Genomic DNA, 6,244 nt, shown 5'->3' with positions numbered 1-6,244 from the left:
TCCTCCTGCCTTCAGTCTTTCCCAGCATCAGGGTCTTTTCCAATGAGTCAATTCTATTCATCAGGTGGCCAAAGTATTGCAGTTTCAGCTTCAGCATCATTCCTTCCAATGAACATTCAGGACTGATTTCCTTTAGGACAGACTGGTTGGATCTCATATGTAATTCTCATTTAATTTCATGAGTATCAATGCACCAGGTATATTAACAAAAGAAGACTACATCTTTTCTGCACAAAATCATTTTTTTGGGGTTGCTTCTGTTTAATCAGCACTGGGGGTAACATGACAATACCTGTTTGCTGAATGGAAGACCCTGGAGTGGCCACAGTGGGTGAGGGTGGGGAGAAGAAAAGTGGAAGCAAGTCTGTGGGACTGGGCGGTGAGGGATGCTGGGTGACTCGGGAGGGACATGCAGAGCCCAGGCAAGGGTCTCTGGCTGCTCACAGTACAATGACAGCCGTGGTCTTCTCCTTGGAAGGGGAGGGGGGCACTGAATTCTCCCCCAGCAGATTCCTCTCTGACCCTTCCTCATCCTGCTGAAAACAAAACAAAACAAAACAAAACAGGAAGAATATCAATCCTTGGGAGGAAAAGGATGGGACAGAGTCAGCTCCATTTGGCAATCAGGCAAAGGAAAGAAGAAGGGAAGGAAAAGCTGATGGAAGAAGGGGAGCTAGACAAGATCTAGGCCAGAAAAGAGAGAAAGTGGGGAACTGAGTGCAAAGAAGTAGGGGAGGCAGATATTAACCCAGGACAAAGTGATGGGGTCACCTTCCCCAGACAGCAAAGGGCAGAGCCCAGCACAGGCAAAGGCTGAGTGAGGGGGGCATGACCTCGGCTCAGCCGTGTTCCTGCCCCGCTGTCCTTCCCTAGAGCTGCACCGGCCAGACCCGCCCTTTCCCTGCATGATATGTGTGCTCAGTCGCTTCAGTCGTGTCTGACTCTCTGTGACCCAGTGGACTGTAGCCCACCGGGCTCCTCTGTCTCTGGGATTCTCCAGACAAGAATACTGGAGTGGGTTCCACTTCCTGCTCCAGGAGATCTTTCTCCCTAACAGCTTACCAAGGCCCGGGAGCTCTGGCCACAGAAGCTTCGAAGACCCATGCCTAGGGAAGCCAAGGACACAATGACCTGCAGAGCACAGATAGTCAGGAGCAGAGCACAGATTCCTAGGAACAAATCCTGAAGATAAAGGGGAAAAAAAAGTTACAGTCAGGAGTCAGCTCCTGTGATTCCTCTGTTACTCTCATCTTGCTAGGAGGTATCAGAGTCTGTTCAACTAACTCCTTCTCACCCAGAAGCAGACTGCATTTTCCAACCACAGGGGCAGCCAGTCTCCATCCTATTTGCTTGTCTGCAGGGTGACCTTATCACACCCTGTGAAGAGGTGGAAACTATTGCTCAACCCCTGGAATCTGGAATCAAAGCCTGGGAATGCTTTGATCAACAACATACAGTGGAAGTGACACTAGGGCCTGGCAGCTTCCATTGCCTACATCTTAAAATGCTCACAGTGGGATGCTGCCTATTGTGACCCGGTTGCCCAAGCCACATGGAGAAGCCATTGTAGCCTCCCTGGCTGGTACTCCCCAGCTGAGCCCCCTGACATGTGAGTGCGCCATCTTGGCAGTCCAGCCAATCAAACTCCTGGATGACTTCACACCCAACTGACCCATGACTGCAACTGCCTGAGAAAACCCAAGTGAGGAGTGCCCTTGTGAGCCTAGTCAACCCACAGAATGTGAGACATACTAACCAACTGCAGTGTTAAGTCACTGCATTTGAGGGCCATGTGTTACCCAGCAGTGGATGAGCGATAGCAGTCACACACCAGGAAAGACAGAAGGGTGGCTCAGGATATCCTGCCTCGTCTTTGCTCCTCATCCCCTTTGATTTAGGGCATGATCATGCCCAGATATCTGAATGGTGTCTTCAGTTTAAGTTAAAACCTCCTGAACCAACAATGTCAGATGAGGTCCACGCTCAGAGGGCCTCCATCTCTGCCCTCTGGTGCCCCAGTCCCGCAATTTACAGCTGTGATGTGTTCTTGGGAGACTGACTCTCCTTTCTCACCATCAGCATTTGCATGTATCTTCTGCAGTCCTCCTCCTCCCACGATGAATAGGAACTTCTTCACTGGTACCAAGAGGTGGGGGTGACCGGGACTAAGGAATCACACACGGAGCTGATGTCATAGAAGCCATCACCTTGCCAGATAAAGCTATTCACACAGAAGACGACAGTGGCCACGGCCGTGGCGATGCCAGCCAGGGTGAGCAGACCTGATGCGCAGCCCTAGAAGAGAGAGGTTCAAGAGGCGGTCCCCCTCCATGGATGGCAGAGCCGTGGGGTCCCGGCCTCAAACCAACCTCCTCTTCCCCAGCTTCCTGGCCCGGGATAAACCCTCCCTACCCCTCCAGGAAAGATCTTAGGATATTTGAAACCAAAGGAGTGAAGACAGAAAAATAGAGCACGAAAACAGATGTCGTAGGGGGACAGAGGACAAGGTGGGGCAGAGGATGCCTGACTCACTGAGAGTTTGCCCCAGCGCTTCTCCTGGACAATGGCCCCAATGCCTGCTGCAATGGCCTAGGAAGAGAAGACACCGGAAAAGCCCTCCAGTTGACCATCTCCAGTTGACACTTCTCCCAACAGGCCTCAGAACAGTCAGTTTGAAGCAGGATCTAAGAGCCAGGCAAAGAAACCTAATAGGACTCTGCTTAAAACTGCCTGACTCTTCCCAGCCAGGCCTTCAAGAGGGAAATGAAAGGTGGGTTTTGCCCACCCCTTAAGGCAGCCTCCTCATCACTGTTGTTCATTCACTAAGAGGTGTCAGACTCTTTGTGACCCCATGGACTGCAGCAGGCCAGGCTTCCCTGTCCTTCACCAACTTCCGGAGCTTGCTCAAACTCATGTCCATCCAGTCGGTGATGCCACCCAATCATCTCATCCTCTGTCGTCCCAGTCTCCTCTCGCCTTCTGGGGAGTGGTTTTGCTGCCCTTGTCATTACCCCCAAGGCCACTAGGGGGCAGAGAAGTCCCATTCTTCCCTGGATCAGGGCCCAGCCAGGAACCTTCCCTGAAGAGGTCCATTCCCCAGGAAGTGATGTGTTGAAGATCATTTTGCAAACTGGTCAGCTCAGCAAATAACCAACTTGCTAAATCATGGATGAATTATTTGAAGCTTTGGTTTTCCTCGGAGTGCTCTCCACAGCTTCTGTTTCATCTAAGAAGGAGGGAGTTTTCTTCATCTCAGTTCATCGTCTTCTCAATTTTGGGGACATGATATCCCATTAGGCCTGTGACCCTGCCATGACCTGACCGCCACTTCCTATAGTGACACAGCTGGGATGTTGATTGACCGAGTGGCAGGCTTCTACCTGATGGTTTTTAATAAGTTGATTTTATATGAAATGACCCAGTGCCCCATGGAGATGGAGAGAGTCTTCTTGGAAGAGGGTCCTCCTTACTAAGGGGTGGTGCTGGAGAAGACTCTTGAGAGTCCCTTGGACAGCAAAGAGATCCAATCAATCACTCCTAAAGGAAGTCAGCCCTGAATATTCATTGGATGGACTGATGCTGAAGTTGAATCTCCAGTACTTTGGCCAAATGATGTGAAGAACTGACTCATTGGAAAAGACCCTGATGCTGGGAAAGACTAAGGGCAGGAGGAGAAGGGAATGACAGAGGATGGGGAAGTTGGATGGCATCACTGAATAAATGGACATTGAGTGTGAGTGAACTCCAGGAGTTGGTGATTGACAGGGAGGCCTGGCGTGCTGCAGTCCAAGGGGTTGCAAAGACCTGGACATCACTGAGCAACTGAACAGAAACAAGTAGGATAGGGGATGGGTGAGCCTTTTTCAGTTTCCCCTCCAAGGTGTGTCCCTCTTGGTGGCAGAATGAACTTGAAGACCAGCCCAGAGGGGAGGGGGACCCCACGGGGACAGAGCAGCCCCTCAAACCTGGTGCAGTTCCCACTGCTTCTCCTTCAACGGGTTGGTCCCTGGAGGCTCAACCCACCTCAGACATTTCAAGGACTGCAGCCTGGTGTAGCAATGTGAGTTCAAGGGTCTCTGCACGGTGACTGAAAGTCCTCTCACTGCAAGGATGTTAAGCTAAGCGGAAAAAGTCAGTCACAGAGGACAAACACCATCAGATTCCAGTCTCAAGAAGTATCCAAAGTTGTCCAAAATCATAGACACAGAAAGTAGAAAGTGGTTATCTAGGGCTGGAGGAGGGGCATTCTCATCGAATGGGCCTGGGGCTTCAGGTTTTCTGATGGAAAAGTTCTGGAACTCTACACAACGTGGAGAAGACACGTGATGCTGCTGAGCTGTACACTTCAAAATGGCCAAGATAGTGAATCCAGTGTTAAACAGTGTGAGGGTTTTTTGTTTTTGTTTTTTTTTTTAACCACGATAAAATAAAATAAGGTCTTCCTCTGCATTTGACCTCTTTTAGTAAGAAGCTTTGAAGACTTATGTCTCAGGAAAAAGGGTTTCGTTTTATGAACTCTAGGAAAGCATCGGAGGAAACACAAACTTTAAATGATATAATGGACCAGTTAGACCTAATTGATATCTATAGGACATTTCACCCCAAAACAATGAATTTCACCTTTTTCTCAAGCACACATGGAAACTTCTCCAAGATAGGTCACATCCTGGGCCATAAATCTAGCCTTGGTAAATTCAAAAAAAATTGAAATCATTCCAAGCATATTTTCTGACCACAACGCAGTAAGATTAGATCTCAATTACAGGAGAAAAACTATTAAAAATGCCAACATATGGAGGCTGAACAACACGCTGCTGAATAACCAACAAATTCCAGAAGAAATCAAAAAAGAAATTAAAATATGCATAAAAATGAATGAAAATGAAAACACCACAACCCAAAACTTGTGGGACACTGTAAAAGCAGTGCTCAGGGGAAGGTTCATAGCAATACAGGCTTACCTCAAGAAACAAGAAAAAAGTCAAATAAATAACCTAACTCTACACCTAAAGCAACTAGAAAAGGAAGAAATTAAGAACCCCAGGGTTTGTAGAAGGAAAGAAATCTTAAAAATTAGGGCAGAAATAAATGCAAGAGAAACAAGAGACCATAGCAAAAATCAACAAAGCCAAAAGCTGGTTCTTTGAGAGGATAAATAAAATTGACAAACCATTAGCCAGATTCATCAAGAAACAAAGGGAGAAAAATCAAATCAATAAAATTAGAAATGAAAATGGAGAGATCACAACAGACACCACAGAAATACAGTAGTCTCTTACGAGACTACTATCAGCAATTATATGCCAATAAATTGGACAACGCGGAAGAAATGGACACATTCTTAGAAAAGTACAGCTTTCCAAAACTGAACCAGGAAGAAATAGAAAATCTTAACAGACCCATCACAAGCATGGAAATTGAAACTGTAATCAGAATTCTTCCAGCAAACAAAAACCCAGGTCCAGACGACTTCACAGCTGAATTCTACCAAAAATTTTGAGAAGAGCTAACACCTATTCTACTCAAACTCTTCCAGGAAATTACAGAGGAAGGTAAACTTCCAAACTCGTTCTATGAGGCCACCATCACCCTAATCCCAAAACCTGACAAAGATGACACAAGAAAAGAAAACTACAGGCCAATATCACTGATGAACATAGATGAAAAATCCTTAACAAAATGCTAGCAATCAGAATCCAACAACACATTAAAAAGATCATGCACAATGACCAAGTGGGCTTTATCCCAGGGATGCAAGGATTCTTCAATATCTGCAAATCAATCAATGTAATACACCACATTAACAAATTGAAAAATAAAAGCCATATGATTATCTCAATAGATGCAGAGAAAGCCTTTGACAAAATTCAACATCCATTTATGATAAAAACTCTCCAGAAAGCAGGAATAGGTCTAGCATTTCAAACGTTTGACTAGCTCTGGGCAAAGAACTTGACTTCCTCCGGAAGCAGCGCGGGTCCGAGGCCCCAGTTTCTCCGGGGATGGGATTCAAGGAGAGCTCCCACCTCGGAGGCAGGAGAGCCGCTGTTACAGCAAGCGGGGAGCGCTGCTGCAGGGCGGAAGGAGGGCAGGGACGCGGTGGGGGAAGGTAAGCAGTGTTTGCGGGTTTCCACCCGCATCCAGAGGAAGGCTGGGGGCGGGGACCTGCGGGCCCTCCCCACCGCTGGCGCTGCCCCCGGAGGCACCCCGTCCTGGGCCCTGGGCACAGCCAGCCTTCTCCTCC

At 47.8% G+C, this 6,244-nt stretch overlaps 1 pseudogene; it reads right to left on the bottom strand.

Annotated features, from left to right (window-relative positions):
• Positions 241 to 3,093, bottom strand: LOC102191609 (annotated as a pseudogene).

Source organism: Capra hircus, chromosome 4 (genome assembly GCF_001704415.2).
Source record: "Capra hircus breed San Clemente chromosome 4, ASM170441v1, whole genome shotgun sequence".
Classification (NCBI taxonomy): Eukaryota; Metazoa; Chordata; class Mammalia; order Artiodactyla; family Bovidae; genus Capra; species Capra hircus.
Note: the sequence above shows the minus strand (reverse complement) of the source record. Positions and strands in the feature narration are given on the sequence as shown.